This window comes from Taudactylus pleione, unplaced genomic scaffold, assembly GCF_031769625.1.
Source record: "Taudactylus pleione unplaced genomic scaffold, aTauple2 ptg000026l, whole genome shotgun sequence".
Lineage (NCBI taxonomy): Eukaryota > Metazoa > Chordata > Amphibia > Anura > Myobatrachidae > Taudactylus > Taudactylus pleione.
The window spans coordinates 5,386,026-5,407,328 of NW_028284428.1; the positions used below are offsets into that span (position 1 = coordinate 5,386,026).

The following is a 21,303-nucleotide window of genomic DNA, read 5'->3' on the forward strand; positions in this document are numbered from 1 at the left end:
ACTACCTCCATCAATTGTCTAAATCCCACTGCACCAATGATGGATACCGGATGCACGTCTAACACCAACATAGCAGTCAAGGTCTCAGTTATACGTTTTGCTTCAGGATGACTGCTGTCGTACTTCATCCTCCTCGCTAAGGACTGTTGGAGGGTCAATTGTTTAGTAAAAGTAGTGGTGTTCCTACTTCCTCTCTGGTATGATGAACAATGCCCAGCAGCAACAGCAGCAGCAGCAGCAGTAGGCGTAGCAATGCAGGATCCTCCGGAGGAATCCCGGATAGGAGAGTCAGTCATGCCAGTGACATGGCCTGCAGCACTACTTCCGATCCTGACTAAGGAGGAAATTGACGAGGAGGGAGTTGACGGTGTGGTTTGCAGGCACTTGGATACAACAGGACAAAGGGATTTAGGTGTCCCTGGACTGCTTACGGTCTTAGCCAAAGTTTCTGAACTTGACAGTAACTTTTTCTGAATGCGCTGCAGGTGACGTATAAGGGAGGATGTTCCTAGGTGGTTAATGTCCCTACCCCTACTTATTTCACCTTTACATATGGTACATATGGCAAGACAGTTGTCCGGATTTGGATAGAAATATTGTTAGACCAAAGAGGTGGAATGTTTGGTCTTCTGCCCAGGCATGACTGTGATGGGCTTTTTCATCCCATGGACAACAACTGTCTCCTCCGGAGCCTGATATAAACAAACCACATCACCATCAGAATCCTCCTCTCCAACTTCCTCCTCAGCGCCAGCTACACCAGTATCCTCATCCTGTTGTACTTCAACAGTGACATCTTCAATTTGCATATCAGCAAGTGGACTGTGGGTGCTCCTTTCAGCACTTGCAGAGGGCTTGCAAATGGTGGAAAGAGCCACCTCTTCCCGTCCAGTGCTGGAAAGGTCAGGCATGGCAACCGCCACTACACTTGGACTCTTCTTGGGGATTTGTGATATCTTCTTAGAACGCATAGAATGGACAGTTCTTCACTGTGCTTTTGCCAGCTTAACTCGTTTGATTTTTGTAGCAGAAGGAGGACTTCCATCATCATGTGAAGCTGAACCACTAGTCATGAACATAGGTTAGCCGTTCCTTGCCACTCTGTGTCGTAAATGGCATATTGGCAAGTTTACGTTTCTCCTCAGATGATTTAAATGTTTTTTTTAAGGTCATTTTCCTGAACTTTGTCATTTGGGATTTTATATGCCCTCTACTATGACATTGGGCATCGACCTTGGCAGACGACGTTGATGGCATTTTATTGTCTATGTCATGACTGGTGGCAGCAGCTTCAGCACTAGGAGGAAGTGGTTCTTGATCTTTCCCTATTTTATTATTAGGGGACAAAGTTTGGTCCTTCATTTATGTTATATTGATTGATATATGCATGCGGCTAAGGCACACACAAACACAGAAAAGAAGAATTTAAAAAATTTTTTGGAGTGCACTTTGGGGGTTACAGCACCCTTTAAGGGTCAAGCCAGCCGGCCCTTGATTTATGACATAGGCGCATGCTTGTCGCTGCTCCTTTGTTGATGGACGTGCGGCTACAGCACACACAATTCACAACACAGAAAATAATAAGTTTTAATTTTTTTGGAGTGCACTTTGGGGCTTACACCACCCTTTAACAGACTTATGGGACACAGGCGCACGCTTGGCGCTGCTGCTTTGTTGATGCACATGCCACCACAGTGCACACAATTCACAAACACAGAAAATAATTTTTTATTTTTGTTGGAGTGCACTTTGGGGGTTACACCACCCTTTAACAGATGAGCCAGCCGGCCCTTTACTTATGGAACACAGGCGCATGCTTGGTGCTGCTCCTTTGTTGATGCACGTGCAACCACAGTGCACACAATTCACAAACACAGAAAATAATTTTTTATTTTTGTTGGAGTGCACTTTGGGGGCTTACACCACCCTTTAAGAGATGATCCAGCTGGCCCTTTACTTATGGGACACAGGTGCACGCTTGGTGCTGCTCCTTTGTTGATGCACGTGCAACCACAGTGCACACAATTCACAAACAGGAAAATTATTTTTAATATTTGTTGGAGTGCACTTTGGGGGTTACACCACCCTTTAACGGCTAAGCCAGACGGCCATTTACTTATGACACAGGTGCACGCTTGGCGCTACTTTGTTGATGCACGTGCGGCTACTGCGAACAAAATTCACAAACAAAATTTTTTTTTCCCTTTTTGGAGTGCACTTTGGGGGGAGCACCCCTGATGGACAGATCAACCCCTGGACAACACTACAGGACCCCTTTAGGACTACAGCCTTTATGGGACACTGCACAACACAGTCCAGCCAGCCCCTATACACTTTGGAGTGGATAACTGACTGCACAACACAGCACAGCCAGCCCCTATGACAGCAGCACAACACAGCCCAGCCAGCCCCTATGGACAACAGCAGCACAACACAGCCCAGTCAGCCCTAGCTCCCACCCTCCCTCTTCACTGTCCACAGCCGGAGTGAGAAATGGCGCCGACGCGGGGACCTTTTATAGAGTCCAAAACCCACGAGATCCGGAAGGCGGGATGATGACGTTTTGCCTCGAATTCAGTTCCGAGTCAGGCGGAAAAACCAGAGACGGACTCGGTTCCTGGCTCGGATCGTATTTCAGATATCCGAACTCGCTCATCCCTAGTTTAAGCGGTCATAAATGTCTGCATTTGTCTAGCCACGCCCCATTACCGCCACTAAATGTTGACTACCCGTCACTAACTCTGCGATTGGATCCTCTGTGTAGGCGTATTTGCAAAATAATTGCATGGGTGACTAACACGCATTTGCATTAGAATACAATCACTTGATCTGCATAAAATGCGGCATAGCGTACATCTCTGAATCAGGCAGTTCGTTGTTTAATGGCATTGTGCAGGCAGCTCTTTGCCTCTTTGCCCCCCCCCATGGAAACCCATGGGGGGCAAAATAGATGCATACCAAAAGGAGGGTAAAACAAACAACTACCACCACATGCAATGCATAGGAATTAGGAGGGTTTAAGGGTCATTTGCAGATAGTAGCTGGAACGTTTCCCCCTTCTCTAAAAGCCTATGGTGCTGTCATTCCACAAATGCAAGTTATGCAACATTACCTTTCTTATATTATCAGTACATAATTAAAAGGTGACAAACAGAATAACAAATAAATTGCATGTAACATGTAATATTCAATAAATAAATACTAATACATGTTCCTTACAAGCTTTCCTCTATAGATCTAGCAGGGAAGGTGCAGGACACCAGGAGGGTAACAAAGCCCAGGAGTACAAACTGCATGGAAGGGGAGTGGTAGTGGTAAGTGGGTATATAGGGGTGCAATTGCTGGGGTAAGATAGAGTAGGGATGGCCATCAGCATTGTTGGGACTGACAGGGTCGAGGGAGATGCCTGTCTCACTCTGTGGTCTCTAGTCTGTGTGTCTAGCAGCAGCAAGTGGAGGAGCATTGCACCACCAGCCTCAGCACTGAATAACAGCCAGCAGGAGGGGCAAGTTCTATAAACGAGCCAATACAAACTATAAAAAAAAAAAAAACTTTGGAGAGCTGTAAAAGTCTGCCAGTGTGGTGGGGCTGTGCTCCGGGAAGAGTTGTCCTGGCGGTGAGGAGAGCAAGTGGGCAAGCAGGGGCTAGGATGGGTGTCACACAGTCAATACCATCTTGACTGATTGATGATTTGAACAAAGAGGATCAATTTTTGATAAAGCATTATCAATGAGCGCGGCCTGAAAGGCGGCTGGTTTGCCCGGGAGATGGGATCAGAGTGGAAGAGGTCCAGTATATGATGTTTTTATAAGGGTCTGTATAGCATTATGCAGGTTTGGCGCCCATTTTCATATGCTACTTCTGATTTAACAGCCTATAACATGGCAGTTAGGAGCTGGTACTCTTTCTCTCTCCTCTTTATCACTCTCAAAGGCTTAGTAGTTCTCCCCCACAGTGTGCTCCTGGTGTAGGTCTCCAGCCCTCACTGTGAACCAGTCTAGAAGGGAGCAGCAGGGCCGCCATCAGGGGGGGACTGCCAGGCCTGGACAGGGAGGGGGCACGTCCACCCAGGGATGGATCTACCAGTAATATAGCAGGTGCCCCTTGAGAATAATGGGCCAGCTGGTATCCAGCGCATAGAGGATTATAACTACGGAATCGATCCGCACTGCAGCGCCAGGCATCCGTCACACTGACAGTGACTTTGTAGCTGCATTGCTTCCTGTTGGATGGCAGCTGCCCCCTCGCCCGGACCAGGAGTGGTATAAGAGATAGACAGTAATTAGTTAGACAATGTCTAGATAGACACCAGATGTTAGACAGTCAGTAGTTAGACTGGGAAAAAACTTAGACACAACCAAAAGTCAGACACAAGTTAGACATGTAAAAAGTTCGACAGATACAAAAGGTTGACAGGGTCAAAAGTTCAACATGAAAATGGTCAACACGAAAAATGGTCGACATTTTTTTTTTTTAGCCCTAATCTTCACCCTAACCCTAACCCTCCCCTTGGTGCCTAACCCTAACCCTCCCTCCTGGTGCCTAACCCTCTGGGTAAGTGCCTAACCCTAACCGTGGAGGTAAGTGCCTAACCCTAACCGTGGAGTTAAGTGCCTAACCCTAACCCTCCAGTAAGTGCCTAACCCTAAACCTAACCCTAATCCTAAAAATAAAAAATGTGTCGACCATTTTTGTGTTGATCTTTTTCATGTCGAACTTTTGACCCTGTCTAAGTTTAGTGTGTCTGACTTTTGCCTGTGTTGAACTTTTATCCTTGTCTAACTATTAACTGTCCAACATCAGATGTCTATCTAGACATTGTCTAACTAATTACTGTCTGTCTATAGTCCGGACCCCCCCGGACCAGCCACCTGACAAAGAGACGAGAGCACAGAGCAGCTGGATCAGCCCAGCATATGCTGAGCAGAACACTCCTATGTACAGTAGCGCCAGGGGCTGGCTGGCAACTTTCAGCGTGGGGGGCAGACGCAAGCAAGTGGCCATGTTTTTCTACTAGCGAATGCAATGTAAAAATGGGTGTGACAACAATGGTTTCCGTAATGTGTGTGTGGTTTAAATAGCCAATTAAGTATATGATGGTAAAATTGTTATGACAAAGAGCTATAAATAAATACCATCTATTGTGTGCGTCTCCTGGGGACTGGGTTGAGCAGCTGCGCCCGGCCCTTTGTTACACATTCCCCTAAAACTCCATCCCACAGTGTGTTTATCTGACCCAGAGAAAGCGGGGCACAATTCATCAATCACAAAATGGGCAGGGTGTATTTCATAGTTAACAAAACGGGCAGGGCATAGTGCCCTGTTTGAACACTAATATACATACAGGCACATTAAGTCCACACACACGCAGGGGAATTCAATTCAAAGTGATGTTGAATAGCCCTGGGAGGAAGCTCCTGAAGCTATTCAATTCAACTCGATGTTTGGTCAGGCTAAAGGATTTCTTCTCGCACCCCCCTGGGGATGCGAGGAGAAATCCGACAAAACTGCTGGCCGCATGGCTGTTTGCCAACTTAGCACGGCGCTAACAGCCACGCGGCCGGCACTTTAGTCGGTGAATGCCGGTTCTCATGACTAAACACCAAGGTAAAGTTGTGAGAACTGGCTTTCTCCGACTTAACAGCGCGCTGAATTGAATAGCTCCAGGAGCTCAATCCCAGGGCTATTCAGCATCACGCTTGACTGAATTCTGACAATGAATATTATAAAGAACGAAAACCCCCTTGCAAAGTTTATGCCACACTGATATAATTTGTATACAAGATTAGATATAGATAGATCTTAGATAGATAGATAGATAGATGAGATTGAGAGACACATACACTGTATATAAGCTCCACCCTCCTCTTACCTGGTTTCTAAAACGGTAGAAAAGACAGGAAGCACAGGATCTCCTGTACACTGGATCACTCCTCAACTCTGCCCTCTCTTTCTCTCTCCTCCCTGGGTGCCATCAAACTTCTTATTTAGCTCCTCTTCACTGACAGACTCTCCGGTAAGTCCCGCCCCCTTTTTACACTTTTCAGCCTCCAGGGTTCCTGTGAAAGGAAACCTGGCTCCCCATTGGTCGACAGTGGCCATTTCTTTGTAGCTTACTATGGGGGCAGCCATTTTTGATTAGCCTCTGCAACTAGTCAGCTCTATCTAGAAGCGTAGCTGGCCAGCCGCCCGTCGGAGCTGAAGAACCATCTGCGACTGCCTTACAGTACTCCCACAACCAGGCGGCTGTGGAATACTAGCATTGTACTGGCCTGGGGGGCAGATGGCACCCTGCCCCCTGGCCCAGTCTGCCACTGAGCAGTGCGGACACCTCCCCAGGTGGCAACAGGCGACAGTGAGGGCCCCACAGCAGCGCACTTTTACAGGGATACCAATGCTGTCTGGAATACACTGGTTTTCTAGTTAAACATCTGTTTGCACCAGGCATCTATTACAGAAATACCAATGCTGTCTGGAATACACTGATTTTCTAGGTGTATTGTCTTTAATTAATATCTGTAAACTCCAGAAAACTTAAGATATTACTATATAATTAAATATTATCTCCTAGCATCGTGGGATGCTGTTTTGGCTCTGCTTGTTTGTATTAGAATGCTATGACTTGTATCTGGTGTCGGTGAGGTTATTGGGGGTGGGTGCAATCAGTGACTACACATGTTATGCTTAACTATGTACCATACATGCCTACCCTCCCGGTTTTTGCGGGAGGCTCCCAATTTTTCGGGTAACCCCCTGCACCCCCGGAAGGGTAGGCATTTCTCCCGCTTTCTGCCCACTTCCTAGTGAAGTGGGCACAATGGGCAGAACTTCCGCAGCAATCGCGGGTCTCTGTGTAGGGGGCGGGGCTTAATTACGCAATTCTGCACGAATTGCGCCATTTAGCCCCGCCCCTTATGCAAATTTACGCCAATCGCTGCAATTTCCCATGAAGGGGGCGGGGCCTAATGATGCAAGATGTCAGGCCCCACCCCCATCACGACCCGATCTTTCTACTCTCCCCAAGTCTCCCGCAAAAGGGAAATACAATGTAGGCAAGTATGCTATGTACTCGGTAGGTTACAAGGCTGCTTAGGTTTTTATTACAAAGTGGTTTTTTTCTAAGTGGAACTACATGTACAGCATAACTTAAAGAGTTAGTCAGGAGGACAACATTTTAAAAGAACTCTCTATAACTTGGAAAAAATGCAAAGGATCTTCTGAGCTTCTGGAAACCCTGCAACTCAGCCACCAGCTTTCATTATAACCTGGACACAGCTTTTGCCAACACCCTGCTTCAGCATTGCAAACAACTACCTGCTTACTGAACATTTAATTCTTGTATGTTTGTGTTTCTTCTCTACACTGTTTAAATCATTCCAGTACCAGTGTCAATTTATCTTTATTCCACTTTAGTATCTACCATTGTTTCACACCTATACCTTTTTTTATTTTTTTTTATAATCATACTTTATACTATGGGTGAGCGGGTTCGGATTTCTGAAATCCGAACCCCCCCGAGCCCCCCTGATCCGAGGCAGATCCGAGTCAGGCTCGACTTTTCCCGCCTGACTCGGATCTGAAATCGAGGCAAAACGTCATCATCCCGCCTTCCGAGTCTTGCGGGTTTTGGATCCTATATAAGGTACCCGCGTCGGCGCCATTTTCTCACTCGGCTGTGGACAGTGAAGAGGGAGGGTGGGAGTTAGGGCTGGCTGGGCTGTGTAGTGTAGTGTAGTGCAGAGTAGTGCTGTGCTGTGCTGCGCTGTGCTGCTGTTGTCCACTACTTCAAAGTCCATAGGGGCTGGCTGTGTTGTGCTGTGCTGCTGTTGTTAATAGGGGCTGTGTCCACTACTTCAAAGTCCATAGGGGCTGGCTGGACTGTGTTGTGCAGTCAGTTCTCCATAGGGGCTGTGTCCACTCCAAAGTCCTGTGCAATGTCCCAGTCCTAAAGGGGTGCTGTAGTGTTGTCCAGGGGGTGCTCTGTCCATCAGGGGTGCTCCCCCCAAGTGCTAAAAAAATAATATTTTTTCTTTGTTTGTGAATTGTGTGCGCAGTAGCCGCACGTGCATCAACAAAGTAGTGCCAAGCGTGCGCCTGTGTCATAAGTAAAGGGCCGGCTGGCTTGACCATTAAAGGGTGCTGTAACCCCCAAAGCACACTCCAGGCCAAACCAAAAAAAAAATATTTTCTGTGATTGTGAATTGTGTGCGCAGTAGCCGCACGTGCATCAACAAAGTAGTGCCAAGCGTGCGCCTGTGTCATAAGTAAAGGGCCAGCTGGCTTGACCGTTAAAGGGTGCTGTAACCCCCAAAGTACACTCCAGTCCAAACCAAAAAAAATAATATTTTCTGTGTTTGTGAATTGTGTGCGCAGTAGCCGCACGTGCATCAACAAAGTAGTGCCAAGCGTGCGCCTGTGTCATAAGTAAAGGGCCGGCTGGCTTGACCGTTAAAGGGTGCTGTAACCCCCAAAGTACACTCCAGTCCTAACCAAAAAAAAAATATTTTCTGTGTTTCTGTGCGCCTTAGTCGCACGTATATATCAATATAACATAAATGGAGGACCAAGCTTTCTCCAATAAAAATAAAATAGGGAAAGATCAAGAACCACTTCCTCCTTGTGCTGTTGCTGCTGCTGGGAGTTGTTCATCATCCCAGAGAGGAAGTAGGAACACCACTACTTTTACTAAACAATTGACCCTCCAACAGTCCTTAGCGATGAGGATGAAGTACGACAGCAGTCATCCTGAAGCAAAACGTATAACTGAGGCCTTGACTGCTATGTTGGTGTTAGACGTGCATCCGGTATCCGCCATTAGTGCAGTGGGATTTAGACAATTGATGGAGGTAGTGTGTCCCCAGTTCCAAATCCCGTCTATATTCCACCTGCATCCTCAAAGCAGCAGCGACAAGCGTGCGTCTGTCTGTTAAAGGGTGGTGTAACCCTCAAAGTGCGCTCCACAAACAATAAAAAAATTCTTTTTTTTTCTCTTTGTGAAATGTGTGGGCTGTAGCCACACCTGCATCCTTAAAGCAGCAGCGACAAGCGTGCGTCTGTCTGTTAAAGGGTGGTGTAACCCTCAAAGTGCGCTCAACAAAGAATAAAAATATTCTTCTTTTTTTTCTGTCTTTTGTGAAATGTGTGGGCTGTAGCCGCACCTGCATCCTTAAAGCAGCAGCGACAAGCGTGCGTCTGTCTGTTAAAGGGTGGTGACACCCTCAAAGTGTGCTCCAGAAAGAATAAAAATATTCTTCTTTTTTTTTCTGTCTTTGTGAATTGTGTGGGATGTAGCCGCACTTGCATCCTCAAAGCAGCAGCGACAAGCATGCATCTGTCTGTTAAAGGGTGGTGTAACCCACAAAGTGCGCTCCACAAACAATAAAAAAATTCTTTTTTTTTTTCTGTCTTTGTGAATTGTGTGGGCTGTAGCCGCACTTGCATCCTCAAAGCAGCAGCGACAAGCGTGCGTCTGTCTGTTAAAGGGTGGTGTAACCCTCAAAGTGCTCCAAAAAATAAAAAACTATTTTTTTTATGTGTTTGTGACTTGTGTGCGATGTAGCCGCACGTGCATCAACACAGTAGCAGCGCCAAGCGTGAGCCTGTGTCATAAGTCAAGGGCCTGTTTGGACATCTGGTCCGGACTGAAGGACGTGCCAACAATTTCTGACAAGTCTACTGTCACTGCATATGATACTGTCCTCAAAGCAGCAGCGACAAGCGTGCGTCTGTCTGTTAAAGGGTGGTGTAACCCTCAAAGTGCGCTCCACAAACAATAAAAATATTCTTATTTTTTTTCTGTCTTTGTGAAATGTGTGGGCTGTAGCCGCACCTGCATCCTTAAAGCAGCAGCGACAAGCGTGCGTCTGTCTGTTAAAGGGTGGTGACACCCTCAAAGTGTGCTCCACAAACAATAAAAATATTCTTCTTTTTTTTTCTGTCTTTGTGAAATGTGTGGGCTGTAGCCGCACCTGCATCCTTAAAGCAGCAGCGACAAGCATGCATCTGTCTGTTAAAGGGTGGTGTAACCCTCAAAGTGCACTCCACAAACAATAAAAATATTCTTCTTTTTTTTCTGTCTTTGTGAAATGTGTGGGCTGTAGCCGCACCTGCATCCTTAAAGCAGCAGCGACAAGCATGCGTCTGTCTGTTAAAGGGTGGTGACACCCTCAAAGTGTGCTCCACAAACAATAAAAATATTCTTCTTTTTTTTTCTGTCTTTGTGAAATGTGTGGGCTGTAGCCGCACCTGCATCCTTAAAGCAGCAGCGACAAGCGTGCATCTGTCTGTTAAAGGGTGGTGTAACCCTCAAAGTGCGCTCCACAAACAATACAAAAAATTCTTTTTTTTCTGTCTTTGTGAATTGTGTGGGCTGTAGCCGCACTTGCATCCTCAAAGCAGCAGCGACAAGCGTGCGTCTGTCTGTTAAAGGGTGGTGTAACCCTCAAAGTGCGCTCCACAAACAATAAAAAAATTCTTCTTTTTTTTCTGTCTTTGTGAAATGTGTGGGCTCTAGCCGCACCTGCATCCATAAGCAGCAGCGACAAGCGTGCGTCTGTCTGTTAAAGGATTACATCAGCGACAGCATCCAAGTAGGCATGTCAGACAGTCCGTACCTGTACTGGCAGGAAAAAGAAGCAATTTGGAGGTCCCTGTACAAACTGGCTCTATTTTACCTGAGTTGCCCCCCCTCCAGTGTGTACTCCGAAAGAGTGTTTAGTGCAGCCGGGAACCTTGTCAGCGAAAGGCGTAGGAGGTTGCTTCCACAAAATGTGGAGAAGATGATGTTCATAAAATGAATTATCAACTCTTCCAGGGAGACCAGCCTCCAGAACGTACAGAGGGACCTGTGGTTGTGGATTCCAGCGGGGACGAATTAATACTCTGTGAGGATGAGGATGTACACAACACTGAAGAGGGTGAGGAATCGGTGGATGAGGAGGATGAGGACAACATCTTGCCTCCGTAGAGCCAGTTTGTGCAGGGACAGATTAATTGCCAGCTTGTTTTGTGGGGGCCCAAACGAACCAATCATTTCAGCCACAGTCGTGTGGCAGACCCTGGCGCTGAAATGTTTGGTTTGTTAAAGTGTGCATGTCCTGTTTATACAACATAACTCCAAGGACAATTCCATCTTGCACCTCTTTTTTTTCTTTGAATTATGTACTGTTTGGGGCCTAGTTTTTCAAACTGCCATCCTGTCTGCCACTGCAGTGTCACTCCTAGATGGACCACGTGTTTGTGCCGCCCACTCGTATCTCTTAGCATAGTCATCCAGCTACCTCGGTGCAACCTTTTGGATATAAAAACACTATTGTGAGGTGTGAGGTGTTCAGAATAGACTGGATATGAGTGGAAATTAAGGTTTTTGAGGTTAATAATAGCATAGGAGCAGAAAAACCCACAAATTCTGTGATTTTAGCTGTTTTTATGCTTTTTTAAAAAAAAATACAGATCCAAAACACAAAACCCAGAACCCAAAACACGGAAGGGTGGTTTTGGCAAAACCAATCCAGATCCAAAACACGAAGAAAGATCCAGATCCGAAACCAAAACACGAAAAGTGACCGGTGCACACCCCTACTTTATACTAATTCTAAAGTCTTGCAACTTTAACAGCTCTAAACTCCTTTTTTTTTGTTTATAATATACTTTTGTAGCCTTTACATCTTCCAGCACTGTTCTTCCTTTTATCTGATTTTGATCTTTGAACTGTACTGCTCCCTCATCTCACACTCTTTACTACTACTGACTTTTCCCTCCTCCCCCCAACTGCCTCATCTACACTATGTTTCTTTTATTCTACTCCTCCCTCACTCAGCTGCTACATTTTCTCCTCTACCACCAGTTTTCACCTCTTTTCTCCATCCATAGTCCCCTCTACATTTTTCCCCCTCCTTCCCCTCCTCTGTCTCTCTTCATCACATATAAGTCTCTCCACTGCATCTCCCACAACTCAAGTATTATTCACTTCTCTTTCACCATGGTCCTGCTGCACCACCAGTAAACCTTGCACCCTCTCTTTTCTCCAAGTTACCTGTCCTCCTCCCCGCCCCCCCCACACCTCATTAAACCTCCACCTGACCCACCACCTGCTGTCACCCTTCCTCATTCAGAAGCCAGCCACATAACCTCACACTCCTTATCCCCCTGCTCTAGATCAATATCACCTCCACACTACATCAACCCTAATAATCTCATTCTCCTGTCGCCTCTTAACTCTGTCCCTCTCTCCTGTTCCCTCTGGAAAGTCAGTTTTGTCTATAATAAACTGGTCTCCATTCATGAGCACTTCATTTGCAACGCCTTGATTCTCCTTGCCATCACCAAACCATGGATTTACCCATCTGACACCACTGCTCCTGCAGCTATCTCCTTTGGGGGCCTCACATTCTCTCACACCCTGGCCTGGAGGTTTCCAGGCTGGTGGTCTTGGGGTCCTGCTATCCTTGGGTCACTCATACCAAGTCTTACTTTCTGAACCCTCCATCTCATTATTTCCATTCAACACTAATGACATTTGCCTCTTCCAACTTCTTCAAGTAGCTGCCTTTTTTTGTCTCCCTGGCCTTCGTTCAAAATTCCTCGATCACTTGGCTTCCTGGCTCTTAATCTTCAAATGGGCTCTCAAGACCCATTTCTTCCTCAATGCTTTCCAGCGCTCATCCTAACCCACTACTCTATGCTCCTTCCTCACTATCTAGCCCAGGGATGGGGAACCTTTTTTCTGCCAAGGGCCATTTTGATTTTTAGAAAATCATTCGGGGGCCATACAAAATTATTAACTTAAAATTTGCATCCTATATTTGGTTAAAAACGTTATTAACTCACCCTTAATGTGATGGCTGTAAGAAACTGCTTCTCTTTGGTATGTTGCCAGACAGAGTCTGGAGGGGCAGTCCCTATGGATGTGTGACAGGCAGATTGATAAGGCAGCCCTGGGGTCCTCTCAGTCCTAACCAGCCTGATGACAGCACTGACTGTACACATCCCCTGCTGTGCCACCACCGCCTGCTTGCCCGCACTGTTAGGGTGAGACCCTGCAAGCCCCTGCACTAACAAGCTCAATGGCAGCCATATGATAGCCCTGATTACCCCCCCTTGTTGCCGCTGATGGGGAGAGAGCCCTGCATGCCACTCTATGACAGCCCTGACACCCTGATCCCCCACTCTGTGCTACCTGCCGCCGCTGATAGGGAGAGAGCCCCTGCACTAATCCGCCCGATGACAGCCCTGACACCCTCCACTGCTGCGCTACCTCCCACCACTGATAGCCGATGACAGCCCTGACACACACACCCTCCACCCGCTGTGCTACCTGCAGTAGCTGATAGTGCAGTGGGGGGGAAGGGGTGTGTCAGGGCTGTCATTGGCTACCAGCCACCAATGACAATCCTGACATCCCCTTTACCCCGCTGCGCTACCTGCCGCCGATGACAATCCTGACATCCCCTCTCCCCTGCTGCGCTACCTGCTGCCGCTGACAGCCACTACACTATGCTGATTCTGCTGCTGCCGCTCACAGCCGGCCGTGCCAGATGATTTCACCTTACGGGCCGTATACGGCCCACGGGCAGAAGGTTCCCCACCCCTGATCTAGCCCATCTGTGTCACCCCTGTTTGTCTGACCCTCCCCTTAGAATGTAAGCTCTCGCGAGCAGGGCCCTCTTCCCTCACGTGCTTCTTCTTGCCTTACTTTTACTTTCATTTACAATGGCACCTAAAACTTGGTTACTGACACCCTGCTGCTTATTTAGGTGTTATGCAGCATTGTTTATAAATCATGTACTTGTCCTGCATTGTCTGTACTGTTAATACCTGTTGTCTTGTGTGCTCATTTGTTTCTGTACTTTGTAAGGCGCTGTGGAACCCTTGTGGCGCCATATAAATAAAGGATAATAGTAATAATAATAGAGGTAAATGGGGTGAGGGGCAGGTGACACCTCTGACAGACAGAAGGGGGGGTGTTACTGCCATGTATGAGTATGGGGGGATGGCGCTGACAGACAGAAGGGGGGATGTTACTAACATGTGTGGGGGGATGGCTTTGACAGACAGAAGGGGGGATGTTCCTGACATGTATGAGTGAGGGGGGATGGCACTGACAGACAGAAGTGGGGGTGCTACTGACATGTGCGAATGTGGGGAGTGGCATGGACAGACAGAAGGGGCAGGGGCGTATCTATAATGGGTGCAGGGTGTGCAGGGCACATGGGCCCCCGGGTCCAGGGGGCCCACACTGCACACCCTGCACCCATAAGTAATTATACTTACCTCTCCGACAATTCCCGAATTGCTGCACTGCAGCGCTGGACTGGCGCTGTAGAGCAGCAAACACTCACTGGGAAAATGATGGCGGCCATTTTCCCAGTGATCTGCCCATGCGCAGAGAAGATGTCCCCGGGAAAGTAGGCACAGGCGCCATTTTCCCGGAGACCCATGCATGCACTGTAGATTCTGGTGTGAAGTCAGAATCTACAGCGCTCAGTGCCGCTAAGCCACCATCAGACAGGAGGGGGCCCAAATGTAGGCTGCACACAGGCCCCCACCTCTCTTAAAATGCCCCTGAGTGTGGGGGATGTTACTGACATGTGTGAGTGTGGGGGATGGCACTGACAGGCAGAAGAAGGGGTGTTACTGACATGTGTGAGTGTGGGGAGTGGTACTGACAGACAGAAAGTGGGGTGTTACTGACATGTGTGAGTGTGGGGGGTGGCACTGACAGACAGAAGGGGGGTGTTACTAACATGTGTGGGGGGTGGCACTGACAGACAGATGATAATGTGGAAGGATGGCTAATAAAGAGCGGGGGAATGTATGGGGGTGTCACTGAGACAGGGAGGAATGTGGGGGAATCTCTGAGAGAGAGGGAGCGCTGCAAGAGAGAAATGTGGGGGATTACGTCTGCCCAGTACAATAAACTTTTTATTTATTTTTTGTTGAGGCAAGGCATGCGTGACGTCATTACATCATGCGTGCCGCACCACTGACAGAGGAACAGGCCGCAGCGTGAAGAGAAGCAGCCAGAAGACACAGGAGAAGGTAAATAGGTAAATGTCTGTGGGCTGTAGGGGATGGAACGGGTGTTGGTGGGGGAGACATTGCAGGGACAGAGTTGCAGAAACACGGGGGGTCCTGCCTATTTTGTCAGTTCTGGGCCCCATGATATCTGGTGGTAGCCCTGGGGAGCAGGCTGTTATATGTATGTGTCAGCGCTGGGTAATTAACATAATTTTTTTTCTATGTAGATTGCTAATTCAGAGACCAGCTGAGGTCAGTAACAGGGGGTACAGTAGGTGCAGGTATCCCGGGCACAGTAATGAGGGTGGCAGGGGGGACAAGGATACCAGGCATAGTAACAAGGGAATTGAGCTATAGCTATTGCAGTATTTGTAAAAATTTGATTTTCCATAGTACATCATTATAGAAACATAGAATTTGACGGCACATAAGAACCACTTGGCCCATCTAGTCTGCCCCTTTTCATATATCCTTTAGGCAACTTCAACCTTATTTACTCCTTACGTCTCTCTTAAGGATATTCTTATGCCTATCCCAAGCGTGTTTAAATTGTTCCACCATTTTAGCTCCAACCACATCTGATGGGAGGCTATTCCACTTATCCACTACCCTTATGTTTGCATTTACTGTAGGTGGCCATACGGTGTCAACATTTCTGAAAAATGTCTCCTGGATGTTCTCTATCCTAACGATGTCTCTGTAGACTTGTGCTAGTGAAAAGAGTAACTGAAAAACAAACACCTTTACTAAGCAACACCATTATACGTGCACACTTATAGATATACCTTTGTGTACTCACAACTCTGAATAAACGTAGCCTACTGTACATGCAAAAACCCTGTTACCCACCCAGTTACAGCCGTGGAGATGTGACTGAGTTGTATACAACTTGTACATGTAGGCACTCGGAGCAGTCACAACAATGGCATATCTATAATGGATGCAGGGTGTGCTTGGGTTCAGGGGGGCCCACACCGCACATGCTGCACCCATATATAGTTATACTTCCCTTTCTGCAGTCTCCAGAGTGCAGAGCAGCAAAAATCTCAGGGAAAATGTGGGCAGCAAAAAAGATATCCCCGGTAATAAAGGTGCAGGCACCATTTTCCCATAGACCTTCCTAGTGAAGTGGGCAGGATGGGGAGATTTTAGGACAAATTTGCGGGTCCGTATGCAGGGGCGGAGCTAAGCGACACGAATCATGCCCTTTAGCCCCGATAATTACAGCTGAAGCCTGGCCGCGTCCCCAGAAGCCGAGATGACTGGCTGCTCCCGGAAAAGTCAGCAAATATGCCTGAAACACTGCAGCTCTCCTGACACGCAGAGAGCTCTCATGCTGCACAGGAGATCACAATGGCTAATTTATACACTCCCATGAAAGGCGTTCCAATGGTCAGACGGGACGTAGTCGGCATCCCGGCATGCAGGATGCTGACGGTCTGAATGCTGATGCCGAAATCCCGACAGGTCGGGATCCCGGCATCAGTATCCTGTCCGCCGGCATCCCGTACGTAAGTATCGGGGTGTTATGGGGAGGATAGGGTTAGGTAGCGGGGTTAGGCATTAGGGGGAGGGTTAGGCACCGGGGAGGGAGGATTAGTATTAGGGTGCGGAGAGGGGGAGGTTAGATTTATGTACTAAGGGGGAGGTTAGGTTTAGGCACCGCGGAGGGTTAGGGTTAGGGTAGGTGTTAGGAAAACACTTACCCGTGTTTCCTATGGGTGTCGGGATTCTGGCTGTCGGGATGCTGCTGTTAGTATTCTGACCAGCGGCATCCCGACAGCCGGGATTTCATAACCAACCCGGTCAGACACGTCTGCGCTTTTCTAATTAACCCCCCATTACCACCCCCAAATGCTGACTACCTGTCACTCACTATGCAAGTGGTTTCTACGTGAAAGAGTAATCACAATGCAATTGCTGCACCTGCCCAGTGTGGCTTTTGCGCATGCGCATTTTCAAACAATCATTTGATCTGTGAAAATATCAGCTTTACATAAATCTCTGAATCAGACCCACAGTGCGGAAGCGACAACATCCGTCCACTAAATGGACTTGCGTTCAACTCTGCACCAGCCACACTGTCAGCACATACTGAGACATTAAATATCAGAATGGAACAAGTTACATTCCTGGTTAACTGAGCATATGAAAAAGAGTTAGTGTGTACTGACAGTACCTGCACAATAGGGTTTAATCTATCCTAATTAATTGCCATTCAAGCTACATTTAATACATCTCTGTTGGATCATAAACTGGGCCCTGAGCTAGCACATGCATGTGCGGAAACACTGAAGTTCTAGTCTACAAAATTAATCAGACGTGCATATAAGGGTCACTTTCACTTTCATCTGGTTTGGAAACATTCCTCTGGATATGGGAATAGATAAATGCACTTGGAAAGTGCAACATACTGCATTCTGGTAAAACTGTACCAGCACATCAATATGAAGGAGGGAATGGCACACTAGGATTCATGATAGTAATGTTTTATTTGTTATTTGTGGCCTCACCTACTATTAAGCCTCTATGATGGTAAATCCTTTATTATTTATGCTTACAGTATGCAGCTAATCATCCTGCACTGATCAAAAGTATTACAGAGTATTTACAGAATTAATCTACTTGCTCTCATGGCTATTTCTGCATGGCCACAGTTTTGATGGGATATTGGGCCTCATTCAGAGGCGGTCGTTAGATGCAAGCTGTCGCTCTGAATCAGGGCGGCTGCTTGCATCCTGAACGGCCGCCTCCTTGTAGATCGTTAAGCTGTGGGTTAACACCCACAGCTCTAACGACCGACAAGGGTGATGGTCGCGATGGTCTTGACCATCGCGACCATCGGGGCTTACGACCAGACCCTATGGTAGGGTCTGGGCACTCGTAAGCCCCAGGGAGCTTCCTGCTCTGTTTGAGCAGGAAGTTCCCCACTGACATCAACAATGATGTCAGTGGGGCCGCCCCCAAACGGCAAGCGTTCTGACTGGAACGCCTCCGTTTGGTCAGGCACACCCCCGGCCCGCCCAGCAAATGGGGCGAGCTGTTGCTCAACATCGACAGCTCGCCCCGTCTGCTATGAGACCCCTAACGATGGAGCGCCCGTCGTTAGCCAGGTCTCGCGCATGCGCACAATGGAGCCGCCTCCGTTGTGCGCATGCACTGTGGGGCAACATAGAGTCGGCTGTGAGCGCTCAGCGCTCACGACCGACTCTGAATGAGTTCCATAGACCTATGTTCCATGAAGCTGTAATGCACTGTGCAGTTTTTCATCACAGTGGAGCCTAAAATTACAATATTTCATAATAGTGAAATACCTACAGTAGCACTAGAATGGATTCAGGGCCGGATTAAGGGGAAGGCGACAGGGGTGGTCGCCCCGGGGCCCCCACACAGAAAGTGGTAACCACACAGGGTTGGTGTAATCCTGCCGAGAACAGGTATCTAGCAGCACCTGTTCCCTTATGGGGACTGCCATGGCTCTGCGTTCTTCTGCATAGAGCGCATAGCGGCTCCAGAGTCCCCTCATCAGCATCATGTGACACATCACATATGTGTTGCTGATCACTGATAAGGGGACTTGGAGCTGGTCTGCATGCAGAAGAACACAAAACTCAGCTAACAAGATAAACAATTCAAGACAAGCCGATCACATGGGGGTTGAGTAATCAGGGGCACTGGGGGGGGTGCACTGTAGGACATATTGGGAGGGGCACTATGGAAGATGTGGGGCATTGTGTGGCAAGGCAAGGGATCTTAGTGACTAGGTGTCAATTTTATTGGAGGGGGCCCCCACAACTTAGTTGCCCCTGGGCCCCCACAAGCCTTAATCCGGCCCTGAATGGATTATTAAATATACCATATTGCAGAACATTAGATAGACAGCTGGATGGACTTCGCACTTTAATTTTCAAGTTTAATAAATCACAAGATACATAAAGAGCAGGGAACACTTAGTAATACAGAGGTATGTCCATTACAAAATAAGTGTAAGCAACTAATTTTTATACATATAAACAATCACTTTTAAAAAACCATTATATATGCAATGTATAAAGAGCCAGTAGTCAAAAACCTAGAATCAGAGTGATTACTAAGCAGATACATGTGTTCACCGTTAATTTCATACCATCGACGGTAACAACTAACAGTACCATTGATGGTTAACCCACTGATGGTCGTAACTAATTTTGGAGTTTTCATCTTATCTGAGCATGTGCAAACTATTTTTTTACCTCTTTGGTGAAGGAGGTGAACAGTGGTGGCTTCAGAGATGAGGCTGCAGCGCAGTCCAAAATTCAAATAGGGGAGCCACACCAACTGTCATTTCAAATGCTGCCAAACATAGATGGCTGGGACTCACTGGCAGTTGGTGTGGCTCCCCTATTTCACTTGTGGACTGCGCTGCAGCCCCACCCCTGGAGCCGCCACTGAAGGTGAACATGAAAACAACAAGCTAGGGAGAGCTATGCCCTTAGTAAATCCCCCACAAGTCATCAAATTCCCAAAAAGTTCTACCAATTTTTTTTAAAGCAGTCACTAACACAGTCAAAGCATTTAATTGAACTTCATTCACAGAGCAAAATCCCCAAGATGGCAAATAAAGTTAAATATACTGTTGAAAACTGGAAAATGTAATGCAAGTTAGTAAAACACTTGTCAGGTTCCATAATTAGCATGCACTGCTTTCAGTAGCACATACACTGTAAGGGAATAAAGTGCAAGCAGTATTTTGTCTTAGATCTAGATATTAACCCCAATCTGTTTAATTATTTTTTTTGTTTCAGCCTTCAGCATTGGTCTGGCTTTAGAAAGACTAGTACTAGTAATATTACCTATTACCAGAGGTTCCAAAAAGGTTTTGTATAAATAACACTATGAATAATTAAGCAGTTAGCAGTAACTAAATCAACACTTGCCTATGTCTATTAATCTAGCATGTTGCAAGACAGGTTCATACTGTATGGGATGTATTCAGAAATGAAAGGCTGCTTTTAATCATGTACTGCTTTATCTCTGGAGAATGATACTGATATGCTAAGTAGCAGGGTGCTAACAGGTGGTTTGCAAAGTGAAGAGATGCAGTGTAATTACCTTCAGAATGAGATCTGTATGATGTTGGTCCAACATGTTTGCTCTCCTTGATGATGTTATGATCACCCTGCCATACCTTCCAGGTGTCTGAAGATCCGAGTATAGACGGTGCTTGGAGCGATTGACTGGGAATAGACTATCCACCAGGTTTCTCTCTATCTTGGCTAGGCTGTGTTTAGGGGCTAGCAAATATTCAATGTTCTCCTCAACCTTATACCTGCTAAAACTGGCCCCCAGCAAGATTGAGATCAGCACTGGAGCTGATACAAAAAACACTGGATGGCTGGCAATAAAAAATCCAAGTCTGGAAAAGCACGTTCTCAGCCCCCTGTGCAGAACCTTCCGCAACATCCTAGTGCAGAGGCAGCTAAGGAGGGGGAGAGTCACAGGCTGAGATCTGAGGCTCTCCCAGAGCCTGGCCAGGATCGTCAGGAATCACAAACATGCAGAAATGCTCCCAAATCAAAATATAAACGTTATAAAACAAATAAATAAAAAAATAAAAAAATAAGATTTTACAACACTGCTTTCAAACCTTCACTGTTCTGCGCAAGAGTTAATTTGACTAATCATCATTAACTGTCCAGGGCAAGATAAAATAAAAATGAAATAATTTTTCACTAAGGTAAAATATCTGTGCAAAGTATTGTAGTTTGGTTGAAATATAACATTGCATTTAGATCTCTGCCTCACTTCCCAATTCTTGTTTTAGCAGAGCTTTCGTGCTGTTAAAATCCAGAGTCCTAAAAGGCTGTGGCTCTCACTAGGGTGCTTTAGTCTATAGAAACTAATTGATTATTCCAGAACAAAAAAAAACAGTCTTGGAAGTTGTGTTTGAACAGTCACATAAACTGCTGTATTTACTCTCAGGATGAATTGACTTTTAATTGCCCATGATGGGCACAGGACGTCTCAAATTTTTCAGGCTGTAAAGGAAGCCAGTCCTTAGTGCCTCAGCACACACCATGGTTAATATCAATGGGAAAAGCCAGACATTTACTTGACCATTATGAACAGAGAGGAAAGATTATGAAAGACAGTTGAGGGAAACCGAGAGATTTAACAATGGAATGTAAAAATCCACTTTAGGTGAGTTCCATGGCTATGGCAGGAGGTAGCCTTCCAATGAAATTGCCACAGCAGATAGAAGTCAGCTGAATCTGGTTGTCGTGATTTTTTGAGTTAATCAATTTA

At 46.7% G+C, this 21,303-nt stretch overlaps 1 protein-coding gene across 1 annotated transcript in view; it reads right to left on the bottom strand.

Moving 5' to 3' along the window:
• Positions 1-20,150, bottom strand: part of PTCHD1 (patched domain containing 1) — a 289,736-nt gene extending 269,586 nt beyond the window's left edge. Inside the window, exon 1 of the mRNA XM_088451593.1 lies at positions 20,110-20,150. The gene's annotated coding sequence lies outside the window, so the exon portion shown is untranslated. The remainder of the gene's footprint in view (positions 1-20,109) is intronic.
• Between the last annotated feature and the right edge of the window lie 1,153 nt (positions 20,151-21,303).